Genomic DNA, 27,971 nt, shown 5'->3' on the forward strand with positions numbered 1-27,971 from the left:
ACAAAAATTCCACAAGAACAGGAACCATCTCTTTAAAATAATTCTCTGGCCAGGCGGTGGTGGCACACGCCTTTAATCCCAGCACTCGGGAGGCAGAGGCAGACGGATCTCTGTGAGTTCGAGGCCAGCCTGGTCTACAAGAGCTAGTTCCAGGACAGGCTCCAAAGCCACAGAGAAACTCTGTCTCGAAAAACAAAAACAAAAAAAGAACAAAAACAAAAAAACAAAAAAAATAAAATAAAATAATTCTCTGCGAAGTCAAAGTTGCACAATACTTGGCACATAATAAGTCATCAATAACAATTGTTTAATAAATTATTTATACTTAATCATTAAATAGTGCACTAATTTATAAATGACATAAGAGACATTGCTTGACACATTATCATTAATATCCACAGGGAGTGTATAAGAAGACCTACATATATATAACCAATTTTATGACAAGGCAGATTAAAACAATATCTAAACAGATTTTAAAACAAAATATGTGAACATTTCAAAGAAAGAAAAGTTCCAAACTAATAATTTGAAATAATTTGGGTAATGGAAGATAATCCCCTCATTCTCATGATATGACTTACATTTTTGAGAAATGGTAAATAGCAAGAGTTAAGTACTCAGCTCATAAGGAGAGGCAAGTGATATGTCACTATCAAATGGTAATTTCTTTTACGTTCTGGATTTATTAGTCATGCCTACCACTAAGAATAAATGGCTCAGAGTAGAGACTTATTTTTTTCATTCTATCCTATAGTGATCAATCCCAAACCACCTAATAAAGCTAATTAAGGTGTTGAGAAAAGTCAGAACTTTCTCCCTTATTTGAGATTCCAAGGTAAACTAGAATAAAATCACCAATCATTCTTGTGAGAAGAAATGTCCAAATGGCCAGTCAGCATCACTGCTCCAATTGGGACAAATTATTTTGGTACAAATGAGTTATTCATTCCATATGTATGTATATACAAATAAATATATCCATGCATATTTTCCCTCATGAATGACCCTTTGTCCTTGATACTCCATAAAACAATTCTGTGACATATCCAAAAGCCTAAGAATTTAGGTTTATGCTCTTCTGCTTCTTGAAAGTTAAGCTATTTTGAATTTTGGTTTCCAGTCTAAAGAGATATCTGAACACTTGGCAAGGCAATGTGTCTTGGATACTTGTCTCTAAATTCCTACACAAAGAATTCAAGTAATTCTTAGCTTCAACCGAAGCTGCAACAGTTTTATTTGTGTGTATGCTTCTTCTTCTGCTTACAAGTTGCAGAGAAAGAAGAAATGCTTGATGGGGCCTTTTTATAAAAAACATAAATTCTTTTTTTTTTTTATTAAAAATTTCTGCCTCCTCCCCACCTCCCATTTACCTCCTCCTTCCCCCTCCTCTCCTGTCTGAAGAGCAGTAAGGATTCCCTGCCCTGTGGGAAGTTCAAGGTCCTCCCCTCTCCATCCAGGTCTAGGAAGGTGAGCATCCAAACAGGCTAGGACCCCCCAAAGCCAGTATGTGTAGTAGGATCCAAACCCAGTGCCATTGTCCTTGGCTTCTCAGCAGCTCTCATTGTCCACCATGTTTAGGGAGTCCAGTTTTATCCTGTGCTTTTTCAGTCCCAGTCCAGCTGGCTTTAGTGAGCTCCTATTAGATCAGCCCCACCATCTAAGTGGGTGGGTACACCCCTTTGCGGTCCTGACTTCCTTGTTCATGTTCTCCCTCCTTCTGCTCCTCCTTTGGACCTTGGGAGCTCAGTCCAGTGCTCCAATGTGGGGCTCTGTCTCTAACTCCATCCATCGCCAGATGAAGGTTCTATGGTGATATGCAAGATACTCATCAGTATGGCTATAGGATCTGGCCATTTCCGGCTCCCTCTCCTCAGCTGCACAAGGAACTAGCTGGGGGCATCTCCCTGGACACTTGGGAACCTCTCTAGAGTCAAGTCTTGATGGAGGAGTGTCTATGTGTTAATTTCATTGGCTAATAAAGAAACTGCCTTGGCCCTTTAATAGGATAGAAAATTAGGTAGGCGGAGTAGACAGAACAGAATTGTGGGAAGAAGGAGTTGGGGAGACACTTCAGGCAGTCTCCATAAGCAGTCGCCATGCTTCTCCTCTCCGAGATGGACGCAGGTTAAGATACCTCCTGGTAAGCCACACCTCGTGGTGCTACATAGATTACTAAATATGGGTTAAAGCAAGATATGAGAATCAACCAATAAGAAGCTACAGATAACGGGCCAGGAGCCAGGCAGTATTTAACAGACTACAGTTTCCGTGTAATTATTTTGGGTAAAGCTAGCTGGGTGGCGGGACACAGCCCGCAGCTCCTTCTACAGATTGGCGCTTCAACGTGGTGACTAAATCCACTTAAAAACCTGAGAGGGCTTTAAATAAAGGAGAGAGAGAGTTTAACACAGCTTTTTGCTGTTTGCTAGGACATGCTATAGAGAGATTTCCTGTTTCGGCAATAGTGGCAGAGAAAAAGCTGAGTCATTTAAAAAAAAATGCTGTGCCGCCAGCATGAACTCTGGCTTTAAAGCATTTCAATGGCTTTTATGGACTGGATATTTGTGTGCCCGCTTGGGATCGGAAAGGAAGTACTCTGAGACCATGCCAATGGCTCACTGTTCCCGCCTGCACCTGGGCAGATGGCGGAATCAGGCTTAGGCGACCGGGAGAGCATGGCGGATTTCTGCCGCCATATAGAGAGATGTTTTCAGACTGTGCAGTGCTCTGTGTGTCAGATTTGGCTGTAACTTGTATGAAAAGAGTTTTTGTGCCGCACGCTCAGTCTCAGAGTTAAAGTGCTGAGTGCGGCTCCTACCTGGCAGCCCCAGAGCTAGTAGAAAATGGTACATCCTCCATTTTGAAATTGGAGAGAGGAGGAGCCAACTTCCAGAACAGCCCAGCGGCTCTGCAGCTCAGAGATGCAACCGATTCAGAGTCACAAGCGGCTCAGCCAGGTTGGACTGGGCGTGGCAAGCACACAGTACCTGTTTTTGAACCAGGAATGTCACAGCTTAGAGTATTAAGCGCTTAGCGATTTAAAGGTGCAAATCAAAAGTGCTCCTGGATAGTAAAAGAATTACAGATTCACAATAGGACAGATTCAGACATAGAAGGCCTTTAAATGGCTCACAATGTTGGATGAATGTATGTAGGCTTGAGAGAGAGAAGAAGAAATATAGAGAATAAAGTTAATGCCTTTAAAAAAGAGTAAAGTCTTTAAAGAGACAGAATAAAGTAAATTGATAGAGTAAAAATAAGCCACGTAAAAATGGAAAATTCACAGAGAGTCTGGATTGTGTATTTTATTGTGTTTTCTTTGAAATTTTTGACTGTAAAGGAACTAAATACAGAGAGACATTTCATTATATGGGCTGCCAGGCTAGACCAGAATGGACATCTTAACGGTATGACTTCAGAATTTGGATCTAAGAACATGATGCTTTGGAAAAGAGTTTCTTCTTTTGTTTTCACAGAGGATGAGACTCTGTGGATTGCTTCTATTCCAATATGGTATGATAGACCACGCCCTCCTTAAAGGTTGCTGTGAACACCCTCAAAAAATTATTTCACTCAACTGCCAACTGAGATGAACCTGACACACAGGTTACACCATGAAAGACCTAAATAACAGTGCCCCCACTCAGCAGGAAGCAGTTTGGAGAGAAATAACCGCCCATTTTCCCAAATATTGTTTATAAATGTTCTTTTACATTTAAAGGGGGAGATGATATAGATATGAATGATTTGCATTGGTATCGATTTTAAGGTCAATTTTATTATATTTTTAATTTTATTATATTTTATATACGTATTTCTGCTCTTGATTAAGCTATTGTGATTGTGTAGTTCATTTAAGAATGTAATGTATAATTAGGAAATATAGGTTGTTAATGGATAATCATTGATAATAGTCAAGCTTTTAGTCATGTTAGATTTTCTGGATATATAGAGATATATTTCAGTTAGATCGACATTCTTCATATCTTTCAAAGACTACAGAACATGGCATTTAATGTTTTAATAACTTAGGGTTTTTAATGACAATGAGACACGTCTGCTCCTGGCAGCACCAATCTACTTCAAGAGGAGGATGGGCATTGAAGAGGATCCTTATGGAGTTTGATAGCCATTTGGGTAAGAAACTGCTCTTGCCTGGACTGTTGCATAAACTGGACACAAAGAACCCACAGAAATAGGACTGCTGAACTTGCCTAAAGGTGAGATGGTCTTTTGGGGTTCCTGATTCATGAAAGAGTCTGTGAGATGTTCTGCAGGACACAGCAGAAAGTGACTGAACTGTCTTTGGAATTTCCTGCTTTATGGGAATGTCTGCTGGACACTATGGGCCTGAAGGCTGAAGATGGATGTCCCAACGGTACAAAGGAACTTTGGGTGACTGCCCAGGCAGCGAGTTGTCTCTGTCATTTCTAGAGTTTGAAAGCTGCATATTTCTTGTTTACTTAGGTAGTATTATATCCTTCTGGAGTCTTTGATGGAGTTGAAGAATAAATAGATAGTTATAGCTTTCCTTAGTTATGATAAAAGATAAAATAGATCTAAATATTGTAACTAATTCTTGCTTGATAACTGTTTTGTTATATGTAATTTTACTATGTTAAAATGAAAGCCTTTCTTTTTTGTTTAAACACTTTCTTCATCAATTCTTCCATTGAAAGGCATCTAGGTTGTTTCTAGCAAGGGAGATCCTTCCATTTTCTGGTATCCTCTTCAATTTCTTTCTTCAAAGACATAAGTTCTTGTCAAATAAATCCTTCACTTCCTTGGTTAGAGTTACTCCCAGATATCTTATGCTATTTGTGGCTATTGTGAAAGGTGATGCTTCACTGATTTCCCTCTCTGCTTCCTTATCCTTTGTGTATAGGAGGGCAACTGATTTTTTGGAGTTGATCTTGTATCCTGCCACATTCCAAAAGGAGTTTATCAGCTGTAGGAGTTCTTTGGTGGAGTTTTTGGGGTCGCTTATGTACACTATCATATCATCTGCAAATAATGAAAGTTTAACTTCTTCCTTTCCAAATCGAATCCCCTTGATTCCCTTATGTTGTCTTATTGCTATTGCTAGAACCTCAAGCACCATATTGAAGAGATAAAGAGAACAGCCTTGTCGTGTTCCTGAATTTAGTGAGATGGCCTTGAGTTTCTCTCCATTTAATTATGTTAGGTGTCGGCTTGCTGTAAATAGCCTTTATTATATTTAGGAATAACCCTTGTATCTCTAATCTCTCCAAGATCTTTATCATAAAGGTCTGTTGAATTTTGTCAAATGCTTTTTCAGCATGTATTGAGATGATCATATGTTTTTTTCCCTTCAGTTTATTTATATGATGGATTACATTGATAGATTTTCGTATGTTGAACCAGCCCTGCATCTCTGGGATGAAGCCTACTTGATTGTAGTGGATAATTTTTCTAATGTGTTCTTGGATTCGGTTTGCCAGTATTTTATTGAGAATTTTTGCGTCAATGTTCATGAGTGAGATTGGCCGTAATTCTCTTTCTTGGTTGAGTCTTTGTGTGGTTTTGGTATCAGGGTAACTGCAGCTTCATAAAAGGAATTTGGCAATGACTCTTCTGTTTCTATATTATGAAATACATTAAGGAGTATAGGTATTAGGTATTCTTGGAAGTTCTGATAGAATTCTGCATTGAAACCATCTGGTCCTGGGCTTCTTTTGGTAGGGAGGTTTTTGATAACAGTTTCTAATTCTTCATGACTAATGGGACTATTTAGATTGTTCACCTGGTCCTGGTTTAACTTTGGTATATTGTACTTATCTAAAAAAAATGCCCATTTCTTTTACATTTTCCAATTTTTTGGCATACAGGCTTTTGTAGTAAGATTTAATGATTCTCTGAATTTCCTCTATATCTGTGGTATGTCCCCCTTTTCATTTCTGATCATATTAATTTGTGTGTTCTCTCTCTGCCCTTTGATTAGTTTGGATAGGGGTTTGTCAATCTTGTTGATTTTCTCTAAGAACCAGCTTTTTGTTTCATTGATTCTTTGGATTGTTTTCTGTGTTTCTATTTTGTTGATTTTGGCCCTCAGTTTGATAATTTCCAGTCTTCTACTCCTCCTAGGTGAGTCTGCTTCTTTTTTTTTCTAGAGCTTTCAGGTGTGCTGTTCAGTCTCCAATGTGTGCCTTTTCCGTTTTCTTTAAGTGGGCACTTAGTGCTATGAACTTTCCTCTTAGCATTGCTTTCATAGTGTCCCATAGGTTTGAGTATGTTGTGTCTTTATTTTCATTAAATTCAAGGAAGACTTTAATTTCTTTCTTTATTTCTTCCTTGACCCAGGTGTGGTTCAGTAGTTGACTGCTCAGTTTCCATGAGTTTGTGGGCTTTCTGGGGGTAGCACTGTTGTTGAATTCTAATTTTAATCCATGGTGAGCTGATGTGACACAGGTGGTTACTAATATGTTTTTGTAATTGTGGAAGTTTGCTTTGTTACCAAGTATGTGGTCAATTTTCGAAAAGGTTCCATGAGCCACAGAGAAGAAAGTATATTCTTTCCTATTTGGGTGGAATATTCTATAGATGTCTGTTAAGTCCATTTGGTTCATTACCTCCATTAAGTCTTTCAATTCTCTGTTCGGTTTCTGTCTGATTGACCTGTCCATTGGTGAGAGAGGAGTGTTGAAGTCTCCAACTATTAGTGTGTGGTTTGATGGCTGCCTTGAGTTCTAGAAGTGTTTCTTTTACATAAGTGGGAGCTTTTATATTTGGGACATAGATATTCAGGATTGAGACTTCATTCTGAAGGATTTTTCCTGTTATGAGTATAAAATGTCCCTTTCCATCTCTTCTGATTGATTTTAGTTTGAAGTCAACTTTGTTAGAAATTAGTATGCTCAAACCGGCTTGTTTCTTAGGTCCATTTGCTTGATAAACCTTTTCCCAACCCTTTACTCTGAGTAGATGTCTGTCTTTGTGGTTGAGGTGTGTTTCTTGTAAACAGCAGAATGTTAGATCCTGTTTTCGTATCCAGTCTCTTAGCCTGTGCCTTTTTATAGGTGAATTGAGTCCATTGATATTCAGTGATATTAATGACCAGTGGTTATTAACTCTGGTCATCATTTTTTTTTTTGGTAGTAGAGATTGTGTGTTTCCCTTCATTGAGATGTGCTGGTGAATGGTCACTAGATGTTTGAGTTATTATGGGCATTGTTAGACTCCTTGGTTTGTGATTTTCCTTCTATTACTTTCCATAAGGCTGGATTTGTGGCTATGTATTGTTTAAATTTGTTTTTATCCTGGAAAATTTTGTTTTCTCTCTTAATAGTGAATGCAAACTTGGCTGGGTATAGTAATCTGGGCTTGCATCCATGGTCTCTTAATTTCTGCAGAACATCTATCAAGGACCTTCTGGCTTTCATGGTTTCAATAGCGAAGTCAGGTGTAATTCTGATAGGTTTCCCTGTATATGTTACTTGACATTTTTCCTTTGCAGCTCTTAATATCTGTTCTTTATTTGGTATGTTTTGTGTTTTGATTATTATATGGTCTGGGGATGCTTTCTTTTGATCCAGTCTATTTGGTTTTCTGTAAGCTTCTTGAACCTTCATAGGAATATCTTTTTGTAGGTTGGGAAAGTTTTCTTCTATAATTTTATTAAATATATTTTCTGGACCGTTGAGCTGTAATTCTTCTCCTTCTTCTACCCCTATTATTCTTAGGATTGGTCTTTTTATTGTTTCCCAGATTTCCTGAATGTTTTGTGATGAGAATTTGTTGGATTTGCAGTTTTCTTTGATCAGTGCGTTTATTTTCTCAATGTTATCTTCAGAATCTGAGATTCTTTCTTCTATCTCTTGTATTCTGTTGGTTATGCTTGTTTCTGTAGTGTCTATTCATTTATGTAGATTTTCTATATCCAGCTGGCCATTGGCTTGTGTTTTCTTCCTTGCCTCAATTTCAGTTTTCAAGTCTTGCCCTGTTTTCATTATCTGTTTGATTTTTGTCCTTTGGTTTCCTAGGATATCATTTACAGATTTACTCAATTCTTCAAATTTTTTGTTATTCTTCTCATCCATTTCTTTAAGAGAGTTTTTCATCCTGTTTAAGGGACTCTATTACTTTCATAAAGTCAATTTTTTCTACTTCTTCTTGATTAGCGTGTTCAAGTCCTCCTGTTGTAAGTTCACTGGTTTCTGGTGCTTTCATGTTGTTTATCAAATTGTTGGAGGAATTCTTGCATTGGTGCCTGCCCATCTCTTTCTCTGACTAATCCCCTATTGATCTGCTTTTACAAGTTCAATTCTCCTTGCTGGCCAGGGAGATTGCTGGCAAAAGGCTCTGAAGACGGGAGGATGAATGGGGGTCTGGGTGCAAGCTGGGATGGGACAGGAAGAGAGAGGCAGTGTCCAGAGAGAATAACCCCTGCAGGAAGACCAGGAAGTATAGGGGGTTGAGGAATGTCTGTTGTCTGTCTCCATGCGGCTGCCATGGGTCAGGCACTCACTCACCCCAATGAATGATGGATCTTCTGGTAGACAATCAGGTCTCCTTGCTGGCCAGGCAGCTTGCTGACAAAGGGCCTACCTTGCTGCAGGCAGACTGTTGAAACAAAGGAACTCCCACCTGCCTGGGTGCACTCACTATCCTGTCCCAGCGCCGAAACAGGCTGAACTGGGGAATTTTATGGCCCCAAAGATGGGGGGATGAAGGGGGGGGGTTCTTGGTGCAAAACATAAATTCTTAATGCTAAATCTACAAACTTGCTTCTATTTCCATCTCCACTTAACCTAGTGGAGGAATTGTTTCTCCCTAATAAAGGTAAATGCCTGTAGTGTTTGGAATCTTCTCCCTTTCCAGGTCTCATTGTCACAGTGATATTCTACAATTTTAAAACTTCCCTCAGGGCTAGAAAGATGACTCAGTGGTAAGTGCACTGATTGCCCTTCCAGAGCACCTGGGTTCAATTCCCTGTACCCACATGGAAGTTCACAACTATGTTTAATTTTAGTTTCAGGGTACCTGATAACCAAGGCAAAACACCAAATCACATAAAATAAATAAACTAAAAAAAAATCTCTACACTAGTCTTCCTATCTTCTTTTTGAATCTCCAGACCACATACTGCTCTCCAGTTTCTTCTCTATCCAACCATATGTTATATAACATTTTTATCTATTAAGAATGCTCAAAATCCACCCCCTTTTCTCTGTTACTTGCCACCATTTAAATATAAATGGTCTTCCTCTCATCTCCGAATCAATGAATTCTCTCCTTTTGATACATTCCCCACATAGCATTTATGGCAGGGCACCTTGTGACTAGTAGCTTGCTGGAGTTGTACTTACTAAAATTGTGTTCATCATCACTCCAGTCTGAAGTAATCAACAGTAATAATCCACCATGATACCACCCTGCTGAAACAATGTAGCCACATTCTCCTCTTATATTTCCAAATACTTATTTTGAACCATAACTTCTTACAATGGCCACAACTTTGTATTTCTGCTAAATAGATTTTATCATACTTTGAATTCCCTAAATTCTCCTTACTTTCAACTATACCCTTTCTTTTGTTTCTTCTTAAGTGTCCCCCGACTCTTTGTCCAAATCCTATATAAATCCAGTTTAGCCTTTGTCTTTACCTAAGGACCATTTCCCTGTGGAGGTGATTTCTTCTCTGATACCAATTGCTGCTTCAATTTTTTTCATCACAAATACCATAGACACTGCATTTTCCTGTTACCATTGTTGTAGCTTAAGTGTCATCGAGGCCATAACTCTGGCATCTACCCCATCCATCTATATATATATCTCCCTAGTGACAAGAACAATAGATATGTGGTGAATATGTGCTTAATGAACCGAGTACTAGCCTGTCAGTGAGACATCAACTAAATTAATTATATAAGAAATTTACTTTCGATCACAAAGTGCCTGTACTAGCAGCTTACAGAATTCAGAGGTCTCACTTATTACAAAGCTGTGTTTTATGTCACACTTTATTTGAAAACAGACTTGTCTACATATGATTATCTATCATAATCATATGTTATAATATATTCAGAGTTTTTTGAGAAATGTGGTTTGAACAATTTATTGTTTCCCTTAGGTCTTAAGTAATACTACAATGTAAATAATACTACAATGTAAAAATAAACGTGTGCAGATACTCATAAAAGATTCTCAATTAATCAAAATGTTTTTAAAATTATAACTTTGTTTTCAGAAAATGTATGTCTTAAAAATCCACCTTATAGGTTTTATAAGTAAAGTTTGAAATTCTTATAGTAAAAATTATAAACCAAAAGAATGATATATTTATCTACACTCTGACATTTATGGTAATATGGGAAACAAAATTTATAGATAATATTGGGGATATGGACATAGCTCTCCTCCAAACTTCTTTCTGCTGTTTATTTGGTAAAGTATTTTGGGGGATGTTCATGACAACCATTCAGGGGTTCTTGGTCCATCAACCCATACTAGTCTGTAAGCAATTCACAGCTTCTCATCCTGTGTGGAAACAAAAGAAGAACCTTTTTTATGTTTCTAAAGCAACATATCCTTAGACTCAAATTCTAAAGTCAAGATACTTTCGAAGTATATATGTTGGTTTAGCTTAGCAGCCCATACAATGAAATGTCTCTTTGTACTTAGCTCTTTAGCAGTCAAAATATTCAAAGAAAACACAATAATATACTAATCCAGACTCTCTGTGTGTATGCCATCGTTATGTGGCTTATTTGTTTTTACTCTGTTACTTCTTAATATTTATTTCATTTTCTGTACTTCTTTAATCTATGACTGTTTGCACTCTGTCTCTTTAAAGACTTGGTTTAATTTTTTAAAACCATTTACTTCCTTTTATAACTGTCTATATATTTTTTCTTCTCTCTGAAGCCTATGTACATTTATCCAACACTTTGACCCATTTAGAGGTCTTTTTTATCTGGATATGTCTTTATTGTGTATCTGAAATTCTTTTCTGAGCAGGAGTTCTTAAAATGCTAAGCACTTATGAACCTTAGCAGCACCATGCTAGGGGAAATATGGCACTTCCTGCTTGCCCTTCCCAGTCCAGCATGGTGGAGCTGTTTTCTGCCTCTGAGAGCCATGCTCACAGACCTATTTTTAGGCACACAGCTGATCTATGTTGCCATTAAGCAAGTTGTAGCACTCTGTTCACAAAACTTCATTTAAATGCTCCATAGCCAGACCTCCAGAAAGAGTCAGAGTTCATGCTGGCAGCATGACCCAGAAAGCCAGCATTTTAAAACCGCAGCATTTTTTTTCTGCTACCAATGAATAAGGAAAATCTCTTTTAAAGAAGCTGCAGTATGCCGCCAGCAAGCAAAGCCCATTAGGGAAAATATATGTGGCTAAACTTTGTTTTTTAGTGTCTAGAATTCCTTTCCAAGCCCTCTCAGGTTTTATGTGGATTTAGTTGGCCACATTGGTGTGCCAATTTGTTACACAGGAGGCTATTTGTTGGTTCCTGACTGCTCAACCCCAAAATAATCACACAGGAGCTATATTATTTAAACTACTGCTTAGACCAGTAGCTCTAGTTTCTTATTGCTTAACTCTTACATCTTAATTTAACCCATTTCTAGTAATCTGTGTATCGTCACATGACTGTGGCTTACCTGATAAAGTTCCCAGCATCTGTCCCTGTGGGGCTACATGGCTTCTCACTGACTGTTCCTCCTTTCTCCAAGATTCAGTTTAGTTTTCCCTGCCTAGCTATGTTCTGCCCTATTATAAGGCCCAAAGCAGTTCTCTATTAACCAATGGTATTCACAGCATACAGAGGGCAATCCCACATCAAGCATATAATCTTTAACACATAAAATGGAATGTGAGGAATCCATGATAAGACAATGGTTCTGATAGGCATTGGAATGAAGGTATTATGTTTTGTCATTTAAAAAAAATCACCCAAGGTGATATTACCAAGCTCCCATTGTCATGACTTCATAATCTTTTCCCTCATCCCACAGAGGTCTTAGGTTACAAAGCATGGAAATACTATTTTACAGTACAAAGGAAGACTGTTGGCCCACTGGTGTGTGTGAGCTAGAAGAGATGTAACCAATCAGTTTCCCACATGTGTCATAGCTTCCTTTTCCAGGACAAAAAATGCTCAAAGGAAAAATGAAAAACGTTTGGAGACTGGAAAGCAAAATGATTCTACACCAACTTGGCAGGTGTGGGGCTTGTGGGCAACCCTGAGGCACTGCCTGTGTGAAGCAGAATACATACAAGGTGTCCTATGAGCCAGGGGAGGGTAGCCATGATGAACTAGTAACAACTGGGACTGTGTATTATCAGCAACATGTCAGTTACCTTACAATACCAGCAGCTGTGTTCATATTACTCACCCAGCTACAGTCTAAGGAAAGGTCTGTCATTATCCATGCTTAAAACTGTGAAAATGGAGCACATAGGTAAGCAATTCCCCAATGGGACACAGCCATAGGATGCTATGCTTCTGTCTAGAAGGAGTCACTGAGCTGGAGCTAAATAATACTGATTTTTGTATTTTTCTTCTTGTGTGCAAGTATGTGTGATTTGCATATGTGTGTATTCCTGTTTGTATGTGTGAGGACATGCATGTGTGTGAATCTTTCTGCATGTGTATGCAAGTGTTTGTGGAAGCCTGAGGTTGATGTCAGGAATCTTCTCCATTCATTACTCTTCCAGTTTATTTTTTGACATGTTCTTCCACAAAATCAACACTGGCCTCCCAGGATCTCAGCTGATAATACCAGTGCATGAGAATCCCTGGTCATATCTGCTCTGCCATGGAATCAGTACAAAGTCCACCAAAAAGCTTCCCCACTGCCATTCAGTCCCAAACCCTACTCCACGCACCCAGTCACTGTTGCTGACTTGAGAAAGGCAACAAGAAGGAGAAATGGCTCAGATAGTCAGACTTGGTCCTTTTTATTGTCCGTAAGAAGGTATTTTTAAACAACTACTTACTTATTACTTACAACTACTTACTACTTATTTGTACAGAAGATACAAATTCTGTTGACAGTGGCTTTGGATCCTTTTTGTGGTCCAGAAATGGTGGACACTGACTCATGATAGAGTTAAAGAAATGGAGTAGTTGTTTGCCTTCTATGTGGCGATGTTCTTTGGCATCTGTCCATGGATGGCCACTGCACATGCTCCTCCCTTTCCTTGCACACGATAGTGTTATTCTTCCCTAAGTCCTTACTCGTGTCATCTCATTTGTAGAAAACATCCCTAGAAGGCCAGGTTACATCAGTAACTCAAAAACATTCAGCTCACACACCTCTACCACAGTGTATAGAATACAGCTATTGAGTTGTTTTTTTCCCCAAGTAAACATTAAACACTTGCATGGTTTTAATCTCATTATTTTAAAATCAAGTTTATGGTTAGTCAATTAGGAATATCTATTTAAATGCATTGGAATCTTTTCAGCTACAAAATAAATAAATAAATAAATAAATAAATAAATAAATAAATAAATAAAGCCAAAATGAACAATATACACACATACATGCATACAGTCCCACCCCTAGCTTTAGATTTCTAAAAGAGAGTCTCACAATAAATATAGCAATGGGTCTGGTAACACAGAAGAGAGAAACCACATAGGACCTCAACGCTACACAAAGGACTATGGGCAACTGGGAATGCTGAGTGAAAGTGGAAGAAATGTTCTTTCCCAGGGAAGAGCAGCACCCCCCCCTCCACCGTCACACACCAAGTCAGTTCTTCAATATCAAGTCGTCATCTGCAAGTTCTTATATAACACAATTAACACTATATGGACTGCACAGGTTGTATTTTTGTGTTTAGGGATTTATACATACATCATATGTGTATACATGTGTGTAATTTATACACATATCATGTGTGTATGTGTTAGCATATAAAAAGAAGCCATGGATTCATGGGAGAGGTTGGCGGAAGTGGAAGTGAATAAATAATAAAATTATTTAATAATTTCAAAATATTAGTAGTTCTTGCCTAAAGCACATCATCTTCAATAATTTTAGGATACCACTGTGGCCACTAAATGACAAGTTGACTCTGTACACAGTTTAAAATTCAAAATTAAGTATCAATTATTTCTGGACACACATGATGTGAGAAAGGAATCATTAGCTTCTTGACACTCTTTTTCTAAACAAAACCTATTAAACCTATTAACACTGTCTCAAGCCGGTTCTATAGTCCTTCTTTAACTTATTAGTGTGATCACTTGCCTAAGTTCGATGTGTGCCATCTGAGGAAAAGATCTATCTCCTCAAATCTTTTGGTTACACAATTGATAGCAGTGGCAACGTTCAGAAAAGATTTGTTATATAAGTAAGAGCTTTATTGTTGTCTGAGGCTTAAGACTTTTCTCTCAGACCATCTCAACCTTCAAGTGTTAGAATTCCTTAGAAATACTTCCAGGATATGAGGGATGACACATTTCCAGGACACATACCAGAGGTTCATAGTTTAACCTGAGGAATATGCATTTTAATAATTATCTTAGCTACTGTAGTGCCGGAGTACTCAATGCTAGTCTAGACAGTTTCTCTTACCTTGTGCTGGCTGTGTTCCCAGGCATGCCCAAGCTTACTCCTGGACTGTGTATACTTTATGGAGAAGCAATTCTCCATCAACTTTGATTAAGTGCCTTCTTGCTCACAGGTGATATGCTGTTGACATTGTTGCTTTCAAAACTCTCCACCTTCTTACCAGTAGGAAATCTTCAGGGTTGCTCTCCACTACTCCCACCAGTTCCTGACATCACCTTACTTTTTTTCAGTGCACTCATCACACATAAACAGACTACATCACTTACTTATTTTCTATCTTCTTCCTTTATAGTATATATGCCTTATGGAGGGGAATTTTTTTGTTGTTGTTAGTTTCATTTACCCTCATGCTCCAGGTAGTAGAACATTACAAGTTATTTACAGAACAACAAAAACAGTTGTCTACCAGAAAAACTGAATCCAGTTACTGGAAACTGTACCTACAGACACAGGACGCACAGGCAATCCATTTGGCCTATGTTCCATTGAGTCTTCTCTTTCAGCTATGTATCAGTTTCTAGATGGAAACAAGAAGCCACCTTTTGCCATCATTTCTTTGAAAAATCACTAGTAACACAATGTCTTTTGAAAATTGTTAGTAACAGCTGCAATAACTTGAGAGAACTTTGTCTATCCAGCAATGATTTCAGGACCAACAATGTTTGTAGCTAGTTATTGTTCTACATAACTCTTCCTGAAATCTAGATCTCATCTTGCCAACTTAAGCCATCTCTACCTGAGCCACTGTTAATCAGGGGTCCTTTACTTTATAATGAAGGCCAGTGGCTTAGTGACTATTGACAGAATGATGACTGTATTCTCAAAGGGAGGTGACAAAGATCTAGAGCCACCATCTAGCCTGCATTCTACTACAATTAGATGATGATCTTAATTAATAAATAGTGCAAAGAAATTCAACTGCCATCTTATGCTATACTAGAGGGAAACAGCTCAAATGCCCTGAATTTCTATTGCATGTTGTGGTGCTTCTGTTTTGTCATGGCTATTTTATAGTAAAACGTATGGAATCCGTAGCAGCCACATTGGAAATATCACTTTACATTTTGGGAAGTTTCTACGCAAGCCTCTATGCGTTTGGGGGACACAAGATACTATTTCCTTTTTCATTCTGTAATTTTTTTCTTTTTCTTTTTCTTCCTTTGACCACTGCATAAGATAGCACCATCAGGCACAAGCAGTGAACAATATGAAGAACATCTTACCCTAGGAAGATGATCTTACTGTTCAGATGGACATACAAATGTTGATTTATGTTTTGTCTCAGAAACTGGTTAAGAATGGTCCAATTTCACTATTTATTTTCTTTTATACTACTATCTAAGACAATGTTTTTAGGGTTGGCTATTTGGTGAAATTTATAATCTCCTACCAGATACATAATTGTGATTAAGTTGACATTTTAAGTTTTTGACATCTATGATATAAAACATAAGATAATTCTATGTAATAGTATCACTGAATGTCTAATTAAACATGTATTTCCTGGGCAACTGAATATAAATATTGCCTAATCACCTTAAGGTGTCTATTATTTACTTATTTATTATAATAAAAACAAAATTTTTAAAATTTTATATACCAATACCAGTTCCCACTCCCTGTCTCCCTCCCATCCCCTTCACTTACCCCCACTCCCAACGCACATCCCATCCATTCCTCAGAGAAGGTAAGGCTTTGAGGAAGGACAAAGACCCTCCCTACAATATCTAGGCCAAGCAAAGTATCCATGCAAAGAGAATAAGTTTCAAAAAAGCCAGTACAAAGAGTAGGGATAAATCCTGGTGTTGCTGCCAATGGCCTTTCAGTCTGCCCCAGCCATACAACTGTCACCCCGCATTTAGAGGAACTACTTTATACCTATGTTGTTTCCTTCCCTGTCTGGTTGAAGTTGGTGAGCTCCCATTAGCTCAGGTAGACTGTTTCAGTGGGTGTGCCCATCATGGTCTTTGCTCATATTCTCACTCCTTCCACTCTTCAACTGGACATTGGGAGGTCAGTCCAGTGCTCCGATGTGGTTATCTGCCTCTGTTTTCATCAGTTGCTGAATGAAGATTCTATGGTGACATTTAAGATAGTCATCACTCTGACTACAAGGCAAGGCCAGTTTGGGCACCCTCTCCTCTATTGTTAAGGGTCTTAGCTGGGATCATCCTTGTGGATTTCTGAGAATTTCTCTAATGCCAGGTTTCTTGCTAGCCCCATAATGGCTTCCTCAATCAAGATATCTCTTTCCTTGCTCTCATATCTGTCCTTCCTCCATCTGTACTATCCTTTTCCCTCAAGTTCTGCTGGTCCCTCTTCTCCCCTCATTTCCCCCTTCTGTATTCCCTATTTCTCCCACCTCCACACTCCCAATTTTGTCAAGTGATTTTGTATATTTCTCCTTTCCAGGTAGATCTATGTATGTTTTTCCTTAGGATTCACCTTGTTACTTAACTTCTCTAGAATCATGAACAATATAGGCTTAATAACTTTTGCTTTATAGCTAGTATCCACTTATGAGTGAGTGCATACCATGTTCATCTTTCTGGGTCTGGGTTATCTCACTCAGGATGGTCTTTTCTAGTTCCATCCTTTTGCATGTAAATTTCAATGTCATTGATCTTTTTACCACTAAGTAGTACTCTGATGTGTAAATAAGCCACATTTTTTATCCATTCTTTGGCTGAGGGGTATCTAGGTTGTTTGCAGGTTCTGGCTATTAGAAATGATGCTGCTATGAACATAGTTGAAAAATGTCTTTTTAGTATGATTACGCATCTTTTGGGTATATTCCTAAGAGTGGTATTGCTGGGTCCTGAGGTAGGTCAATTCTCAATTTTCTGAGAAACCACCATACTGATTTCCAAAGTGGTTGTATGTTGGAACAAAATTATCTCAGGGCCTATACCTTAAGGCTGTAGGACAGAAAAAAAGCCTGGCTTCAGTTTGAAAGATAGTATCAAAGCTACCAAGTGAGGATGAGACAGCAAAGTCTAGGTAGACACCCATGCACCCAGAGGGAGGGGTTGGCTGTCTCTCATTGGCTAGGAGTAGGTACCCCCATATCACACAATGCCACCTAATTTATATAATCTGACATTCATAGTAATGAACTGAGTTTCTGCTTTGAGTTGACTCCCTAACATGTCTGATTGTCCTGTGTAGTGGGGCTGCTGTATGGGTGGATAATGCATCCACCTTTCCTTAGGGAATAAGGCTAAGGAGGTCTGGCAGTTGTACAATTTGAATTCCCACCAGCAATTCCCACCACCTCTTCTACAGTATAAGCTAATGCTGGTGTTTTTGATCTTAGCCATTCTGACTAGTGTAGGATGTTATCTCAGAGTTGTTTTGATTTGCATTTCAAGTTGTGCAAAGGACATTGAACATTTCTTTAAGTCTCTTTTGGTGATTTGAGATTCTTCAGTTGAGAATTCTCTATTCCTGAACCCCATTTTTAATTGGGTTATTTGGAATTTTGGTGTTTAATTTCTTGAGTTCTTTATATATTTTTGACATTAGTCCTTTATCTGATGTGGGGTTTGGGGAAGATCTTTTCCCATTCATTAGGCTGCCTTTTTTGTTTTATTGACTGTGTCCTTTGCTTTACAGAGGCTGCTCAGTTTCAGGAAGTTCCACTTATTTATTGTTGCTATCAGAGTCTGTGCTACTGAAGTGATATTTAGTAAGTAGTCACCTGTACCCATACATTGAAGGCTGCTTTTCACGTTTTCTTGTATCAGGTTCAGTGTGGTTGAATTTATGTTGAGGTCTTTAATCCATTTGGTCTTGAGTTTTGTGCATGGAGATAGATATGGATCTATTTTCATTTTCAACATGTTGATACCCAGTTATGCCATTTGTTTATGATTCTTTTTTTTCCATTATATAATTTTAGCTTCTTTGTCAAAAATCAGGTGTTCATAGGTGTGTGGATTAATATATGGGTCTTTGATTTGATTCCATTGATCACCCTCTCTATTTTTATTTCAACACCAAGCTGTTTTCATTACTGTAGTTCTATAATAGAGCTTGATGTCAGGAGTCGTGACAGAAGTTCCTATATTGTACAGGACTGTTTTGGCTATCCTGGGTTTTTTTATTTTTCTATATGAAGTTGAGTATTGTTCTTTCAAGGTCTGTGCAGAATTGTGTTGGGATTTTGATGTGGATTGCCTTGAATCTATAGATTGCTTTTGGTAGCATTGTCATTTTTATTATGTTGATTCTACCTATCCAAGAGCATGGGTGATTTTCCATTTTCTGGTATCTTATTCAGTTCTTTCTTCAAAGACATAAAGTTCTTATCAAACATGTTTTTCACTTTTTTGGTTAATGTTACCTCAAGACATTTTATATTTGTGGTTATTGTGAAGGATGATGTGTCTCTGATTTCTTTCTCAGCTTCTTCATCATTTTTATATAGGAGGGCTACTTTTTTTTTTTAGTTGATCTTGTATCCTGCCACATTACTGAAGGCATTTATCAGCTGTAGACGTTCCCTAGTAGAGTGTTTGAGGTCACTTATGTTTATTATCATATAATCTGCAAATAATGACTTCTTTTTTTTTTTTCCTATTTGAATCTCCTTGGTCTCCTTTTGATGTCTTATTGCTCTAGTCAGAACTTCATGAACTATGTTGAATAAATATGAGGAGAGTGGAAGCCGGTATTGTTCCTGATTTTAGTGTGATCACTTTGATTTTCTCTCCTTTTAATATGATGTTGGCAGTTGCCTTGCTGTATATTGCTTTTATTATATTTAGATATATTCCTTTTATCACTAATCTCTCCAAGACCTTTATCATGAAGGGGTGTTGAATTTTGTTAAATGCTTTTTCAGCATCTAATGAGATGGTCATTTTTTTTTCTTTCAGTTTATTTATATGGTGGATTACATTGATAGATTTTCGTATGTTGAACTATCCCTGAATCTCTGGGATGAAGCCAACTTGATCAAGGTGAATGATTGTTTTTTGATGTGTTTTTGAATTTGCTTTGCTTCTTTTTGTTCTAGAATTTTCAGGTGTGCTGTAAAGTCACTAGTGTGAGCTTTCTCTACTTTCTTTATGTAGGTATTTAGTGCTATGAACTTTCATCTTAGCACTGCTTTCACAGTGTCCCATAGGTTTGGGTACATTGTGTCTTCATTTTCCTTAAATTCTAGGAAGTATTTTCTTTCTTTCTTCCTTTCTTTCTTTCTTTCTTTCTTTCTTTCTTTCTTTCTTTCTTTCTTTCTCTCTCTCTTTCTTTCTTGACCCAGGGGTGGTTAAATAAAGCACTGTTTAACTTCCAGGTGTTTGTGGGCTCTCTTAAATTAGTGTTGTTGTTGAATTCTAATTTTAAACTATGGTGATCCAATAAAATACAGGAGGTTACTTCAGCTTATTTTGTATCTGTGAAGGTTTACTTTGTTACTGAGTATGGGCTCAATTTTTGAGAAGGTTCCATGAGGTGCTGAGAATAAGGTGTATTTTTTTATGTTTGGGTAGATTGTTTTGTTGATGTCTGCTAATTCCATTCGAGTTATGATATCGTTCTCTTATTTCTCTGTTAGGTTTCTGTCTGGTTGACATATCCATTTTGGGAAATGGGGTGTTGAAGTCTCCTACTGATAGTGTGTGTGGTATGATGTGTGATTTAACCTTTAGTAATGTTTATTTTACATAATTTGGTGCTCTTGTATTTGGGGCATAGATGTTCAGGATTGAGACTTTGTCTTGATGGATTGTTCCTGTTATGAGTATAAAGTATCCTTCTTCATCTCTTTTGATTGATTTTAGTTTTAAGTCTATTTTGTTAGATAAGATAGCAACACCTGCTTGTTTCTTTAGTTCATTTGATTGGAAAATCTTTTTCCAAGCCTTTACTCTGAGGTAATGTCTGTCATTGAGGTTGAGGTGTGTTTCTTGTATACAGCAGAAGGCTGGAATCTGCTTTTGTATCCTTTCTCTTTGCCTGTGTCTTTTTTATAGGTGAATTGAGTTCATTCATATTGAGTTATTAATGAACAGTGATTATTAATTCCTGTTATTTCTCAGTGGTAGTGCTTGTATGTTTCCCATCTTTGGGTTTTGTTAGTGTGAAGTTATCTGTTGCCTGCATTTTTGTGGGTGCAGTTAGCTTCATTGGATTGGGGTTTTCCTTCTAGCACTTTTTGTAGGGCTGGATTTGTAGATAGGTATTGTTTAAATCTGATTTTGTCATGGACTATCTTGTTTTCTACATTGATGGTGATTGATAGCTTTGCTGGGTACAGTAGTCTGGGCTTGCATCCATGTTCCCTTAGTGTCTGCAGCTCATCTATCCAGGACCTTTTGGCAGTCATGGTTTCCATTGCAAAGTCTGGTGTAATTCTGATAGGTTTACCTTTGTATGTTACTTGACCTTTATCCTTTGCAGCTCTTAAACATTCTTTTCTTATTTTCTATATTTTACATTTTGATTATTATATGGTAAGGGAACTTTTTTTTGATCCAGTCTATTTGGTGCTCTGTAAGCTTTTTTGTACCTTCATAGATATATCCCTATTTAGGTTGGGGAAGTTTTCTCCTATGATTTTGTTGAATATATTTTTGTGCCTTTGAGCTGGAGTTCTTCTTCTTCTATCCCTATTATTCTTAGGTTTGGTCTTTTCATTGTGTTCCAGATTTCCAGGATGTTTGATGTTAAGTATTTGTTGGATTTAATGTGTTCTTTGACCAATAAATCTATTTCCTCTATAGTATCTTCAACCCCTGAGATTCTCTTTTTCCATCTCTTTTATTCTGTTGGTTATGCTTGCCTCTGTAGTTCCCATTTGTTTACCCAGATTTTCCATATCCAGAATTCCATCAGTTTTTTTATGGCTTCTATTTCAGACTTCAAGTTTTGAACTGTTTGCTTCACCTGTTTGATTGTTTTTGGGGGGATTTCTTTGGGAGATTTATTAATTTCTTCCAATTTTTTTGCTTATCTTTTCCTCTGTTGTCTGCTCTGTACTGTCACTGTCTGTGTCTCAGGGTTTTGGAGCAGCTTGCCTGCAGAAAGCTCACCTGCTGGGTGTCTCTTGGTCCTCTCTGCCTGCAGAAAGCTCACCTGCTGGGTGTCTCTTGGTCCTCTCTGCCTGCAGAAAGCTCACCTGCTGGGTGTCTCTTGGTCCTCTCTGCCTGCAGGAAGCTCACCTTCTGGGTGTCTCTTGTTCCTCTCTGTGGGGAAGCAGGCTGTCTTTCAGAATTCCAGTGAGGTTGTGGGGTCAGGAGGATAGGCAAGTTTGAGGGTGGGATGGGGTTTATAATTTGCAGGGTCTGATGGATGGGATGGCAGTATTAGAGCAGTCTACCTAAAGGAGACGCTCCTGATGGCCAGCTAGAGAAGCTGAGGCAGGTGGGGGAGGTACCTGGGGTTTAGAGAGTAGGGTGTCCCATTTGGCGGCTGTGTTTCAGAGTTCTACTGAGGTTGTAGGGGGATAGGAGAGTTTGGGCGTAGAGTGGGACTTGCAGCTTGCAAGGTCTGATGGTCAGGATGGGGGTAATAGAGCACCACTAGACTCTGCATCTGCACCCTTCCATTAATGGAGAAGCCACAGTTGCCCCTCCTCCATTGTTTGTAAGAGGTGGTAGGTGTGGGGATGGATTAAAGAAGACTAGTAGGAGACTAATGGTCACCTAAAAACTTGAAGAAAAGTTTGAGGGAATATACTAAATAAGGAAAAGCTGGAGGTCCTTGAAGATGAGAAGGCTCCTTCAAAAAAAAAAAAAAAAAAAAAAAAAAAAAAAAAAAAAAAAAAAACCTCTAAAACCTCTAAAAGGAATTCAAAACGCATAGTATTCCAGAGGCAAGTCCCCACTCCTACCCCATGAGATTTCTCTATGGTAAATAAAATGCCTCTATCTTCAGAGGGCATATTCAGGAAGGAAACGAGAGTGTTAAAGGTTGGAAGCTTAGAATCATCGTTATGAACAATGTACATAAAATGAGACCGACCCAAAGCAACTCCAGTCTGCAAGTCAACCCCGAGTGGAGCTAAGCTTGTGGGTTTGTTGTCAGTACTTAGCACGGGGTTTTACAGCATAGAAGTCTGGCTTCAGCAATAAGCCTGCATTAGCAGGGCTGATTATTAAGGATGGTACAGTCCACAACACAGTTCATCAGTTTTTGAATTGAACAAAATTGGTCTTCTTTTATTTGAAACTATTGGTAAGAGCAGGCTTTTTTGTATTCACTTGTTTTTTTTTAATATTCTGATTAATCATAGGTCAAATTATAGAGATTTTTGTTCGTCTTTGCAACTGTAACATGAAAAGGCCTAAGTCAAACCCATGATGTCTATTTCTCAAAATTTTAAGCTTAGACTATGAAAAGTATGACTGGGTGATATTTTCTCAGTAGTTAGAGTATTTTCCTTATAAGCATAAAGGTCTGAGTTTGGTCCCAAGAAATCAGATAAAAATGTTAGGCATGGTAGCATGCACATGTAATCCAGGTCTGGGGAGGCAAAGATGGGAGGACTTTTGGGACTCACTGACCAGTCAGCCTATCCTATTTGGTGAGTTCCAGGCCATTGAGACACCCTGTATCAAAAAACAATGTGATGGCACCTGAGGAATGACACCTGGTATGCACACCCAGATATGTACACACACGCACACACAGCTATGAGCTCACTTTGGCATGCACAAGAAACACAGACACAGACAGACAGACACACACACATACACACATACACACAAACACACACACACAAACAGACACCTTGAAACAACACTTGCATAGTGATGTTGTACTCTTTCGAATGACAGTAAGACTTGAGTCTCATTTGAGAAAACAGCTTACTCTAAGGATAACAAATTCACTAATACTTTAAATGAATATGTGCTGGGGGTTCACTGCCCAATGGGGATGTTGGAACTGCTGTTTTGCCTGACTTTCAGCTTTGGGGCAGCAATAGAATTTATGTGTTCCCTCTAGAGCCAAAATGTTTTAATGGTAATAGGCATGTTTCCAAAAGTGGTTAATCTTTAGAACACATGATTAGTCACGTACCTTGCCAGGAAAGCAGCCTTTAATTGGAAACACATGTAGAAATGTAAGGGTGAAGGAAAACAAAAAGGAAATAATACCTCAAGCAGGTGTACCTCCCCTGTCACCTGCCATACTGAACATCATTATTAATACCTTTATTTTGAGGGGATATTCTATGTCATTCCTACAGTAAGTTATCACAGTCTTCATGTAAGCAAATATACACTGCTTGATTTGGCAGTAAATAGCAGATCTTGCTCTCTCTTTAACTGTTTCCAACAGTAACTACACCATCATATATTATCCAAAATCCTCTACAACATGCTCTTTTATGCTTTGTTTTATTTTGTGTTCAATAATGGCCACTTTCTTCTTAATAATTTTTAAATTTTAATTTAATTACTATTATTTCATTTTCCTCTTCCCTTTCCTCTCTCCAATCCCTTCAGCATACTCCCTTACTTTATCTTGGGACCTCTTTTTCTTTTATTATTATTTTTACACACACACACACACACACAAGCTATTGAGTCTGTTTAGTGTTGCTTATATATTTATAATCTCATGGCTCACATCTTGTATAACTGATTATGGGTCTTATCCCTGGGGCAGAACAATTCTCCCCCTTTCAGAACTGATTTGCCTGTAGTTCTTTGTCTAGTTGTAAGGACACTTCAGATTTCCCCTGTTCATGTATCTATAGTGTTGGCAATGTTTGGGCCTTGTTTAGGCAGCCATATTGCTGTGGTGCCTGGAATAGAAGTCAATCTCACAGTAGATTTCCTGGATCCCTTACTGTTATGGTCTTTCCTTTCCCCTCTTCAGTAATGTTCAGTGGACATTAACTACATGGGTTGTTTTGTAGATGTATCCACTGGGGCTAGATATCTTGGTTTCCATATTTTGATTAGTTATAGTTTCTCTCTGTGATGTGAACAGAAGCATTCTTGCTGAGTTATAAAGGCTACAATTATCTGTGGGCATAATGGTAAGTATTTAGCATGCAGTTAGAAATGATAATGGACATTTTAGTGAGTATAAAACAAATTTTTGTAAACTTTTGAGTTGAATTTCCCTGACAATTGGTAATGTTGGATATATTTTCACATGCTTCTTGGCCATTTGAATGTATTCTTTGGAGAAGTACTTTGTCTATTTCTTAGGCGGGATAGTTGGAGTTGTTTGGTTGAAGGCATTCTTTATATTCTGATTGTTAATCTTTCATCCGATATGTGGCTTGTAAATATTTTCTTCCTTCACAGATGGAGAAGATTAAGAGGTTTTTCTTTATTATGCAATAAGGTTTAAGATTGATGTAGCCCTATTTTCCTATTTTTACTGCTATGAACTTGGATATGTTTTGCATATTCTCATTTAGTTAAAACTATTTTTAAAGATATATTTAAATTTTTGAAGGTGTGTGTATCTGTGTGTAAACCAGTATGTACTGTGGGGGCCAGAAGACAGTGTCAGATCCCGTGGGTTAGAATTATGAGTGGTTATGGGTCACTTAACATGAGTTCTCAGAGCAAAACCCAAGCTCTCAGGGAGAGCCACAAGCACTCTTCACCAGAGCCCCAAGTTTAGCGTGGTCAACCCTGAAACCATATACACACAAACAACAAAAAGGACTTAGTAGATTGTATTTAGATATATTTATGCATACTCATACACATATACACACGTAACAATAATAAAGGAAAATGCTAACAACTTGAAGTGGGGTGCATGGAAGGAAATTGAAAAAGGATGCGGGGAAGGACTGGAGGGAGGAAATGGAGCAGAGAAAGTGACGTCACTTTATTTCCATGAAAAATAAAATCATCCCCACCCACCTGAAGTCCATTCATGACATCTTTTCTATTTCCCCTTCTCAGAGAGAAACGTGCATCTCCTTTTAAATCTGCCTTATTATTTAGTCTCTCTGGGTCTGTGGATTGTAGCATAGTTATCCTTTATTTCACAGCCAATACCCACTTATGAGTGAGTATGTACCATTTTTTTCTTTCCCAGTATCCATTACCTCCTCAGGATGATGTTTTTTTCTAGTTTCATCCATATGTCTTCTAATTTCCAGATGAAGAAAGGTTGAAAGGTGGAAACAAGGGTGTGGGGAGGGATGAGGAGAGAAGAGGGAGGGATGTGAAATAAATTTAAAAAGATACTAACGGAAAAAAAATTGAAAGTTTCTTTCCAGACATCTTCTTTGACCTCTGAGTCATAAAGAAATTTATTTGACACACCTAGTAGCTGCTACTCTTATTGATTTCTGGTTTAGTTTCTCTGTGCCATTTCTGCCTATTGGATCTACTGATTGCTGAGGCGGATTGAATTCTATAATAATGGCCCTGTATTCTCCTTTCTGAAACCCTATCAGTTTTTCTCACATATCTGATTTTCTGTTTAGATGAAGATAGTAACAGTTGTCATGTCTTCTATTAGAAATGATCTAATTTTTATGGTATCAAGAAATTATTTATTAACTCACGATCACTATCTTATTTTGAATATGTTTTGCATCAAGGAGGAAATAACTTTACCCTTGTTTTTTGTTGATTGGCATTAGCATGACCTATAGCATATCCTTCATTATGAATTTACTTTAATTATATACCAGTCTTACCTAGCACAGATTCATACCACAAAATATAGATATAGTTTTATTGTCTGATAGGTTTTTAATTGATTTATTTATTTTTAATTGATTCATAATAATTATGTGCTTGTGCGATAGTTTGTGATATTTTGATAAATGTTTTTATTGAGTAATGGCCTGATTGAGGCAGTTAACATACACACACATATGCACACTCACAGAAGGGGGAGAAAGAGATTCAAATATTAATTCATTTTTATAAAAAGAACATTCACTATTCTCTCTTCTATCTGTTTTGGAATATATATATATATATATATATATATATATATATATATGTATATATGCTACATTGTTGCTAACTACACTCACCATATAGAAAAAGAGAGCAGTAAAACTTGATTTTCTTACCAAAACATTTATCAGCCTCTTTCCATTATTCCTCTAATTTTCCAGCCTTCAGTAAATGCTACTGTACTCTGTGCTTATATGGAATTAATAAATTAATTCTAGTCTGAAACAAAGTGTTTGAGGATGAAGTGTGTTCTCTCTCCTCTGCTCTTTTTGCCTATTAGGATGATGTTCCTTCTCTTTGGAGGAACCAACTTCAAATCAGAGAGCAATCTTGGATTGACATCAATTTATGGTATCTTGGGTGTCTTAGCCTCTGTGAGCAAAAAAGTTTTTTTTCTTCCTGCATTAAATAACTCTGGGCATTCTGTAATAGCAACACAAAGGACTAAGAAAAATATAGTATACATATATTTGCTAAAGCAAAAAGGTTAAACATTGTTGTAAGTATTTCATAGGAAGAGTCTTAAGTGAAGGGGAAGTAAATTAACTTGTTCTGAATTAGAATTGGTCCACCTGAATGGTGCACATCTGTAACTCCAGCATTTGGGAGGTAGTGGTAGTAGGACTGAGAATTCAAAGTCATTCTCCAGGGGCTACATAGCCTGGGATACACAAATCCTGCTTTGAAAAACACCAAAATAAATAAATAAATAAATAAATAAATAAATAAATAAATAAATAAAATGAGTTAGATTTGCTAATGATCACAATTCATTTTTAGTGCAGACCATAAATTTCATGGCATTTGAATTTCCCATGGGATAAATAATGAGTAATCACAATTTTACCACCTGCTTTTGCAAGTAAGGTTTTATCACAATATACCTCCCTCATTGATTTACCCATTTCTGGCTTTTCCTTTAGCTCCAATGACAGTGCTGGTTGCTGCAAGAGAATGTGAATGAGTCACAACTCTGAAATATTCACTAGCTATCTTTTTATAGAAAATGTGTTGCCTAGGCCTGAGTTACAGAATGTTATATATTGAATATTTTATTATACTCTCAACTCATCCTGAAATAAAGTAAATTATACAACCATTATCAAAACATGTAAACTCAGCACATTGAAATACAAGTTTCATAGCATATAAAATTTTTAACACACAACAGCTTTGTTGTGCATTAATTTTAAGACTACTTAATTTATGAGGTTCTGTTATAATATTGTTTTCTATATAATAATGTTTTATGGCTCAGAAGTTGACAATATACTAAAAAATTTCAGGATATAGAATATATTCATCATAGACATGTTATTTATAGTTAGTATAAATTATTGAACTTATGTAAACCCATAAAACATAAGATCATAAAAATTTCAGTGACATGGTAGACTTCTTGTTCTACCTGGGTCCCTAAAACACTTTTCTCATAAAACATCTCTTTCCCATTCCACATGACTTTAGGGGGAAGTAAATCACATCACTCACAAAAGAGTTCCCTTGTACTCCAAAC

This window comes from Arvicola amphibius, chromosome 2 (assembly GCF_903992535.2).
Source record: "Arvicola amphibius chromosome 2, mArvAmp1.2, whole genome shotgun sequence".
Lineage (NCBI taxonomy): Eukaryota > Metazoa > Chordata > Mammalia > Rodentia > Cricetidae > Arvicola > Arvicola amphibius.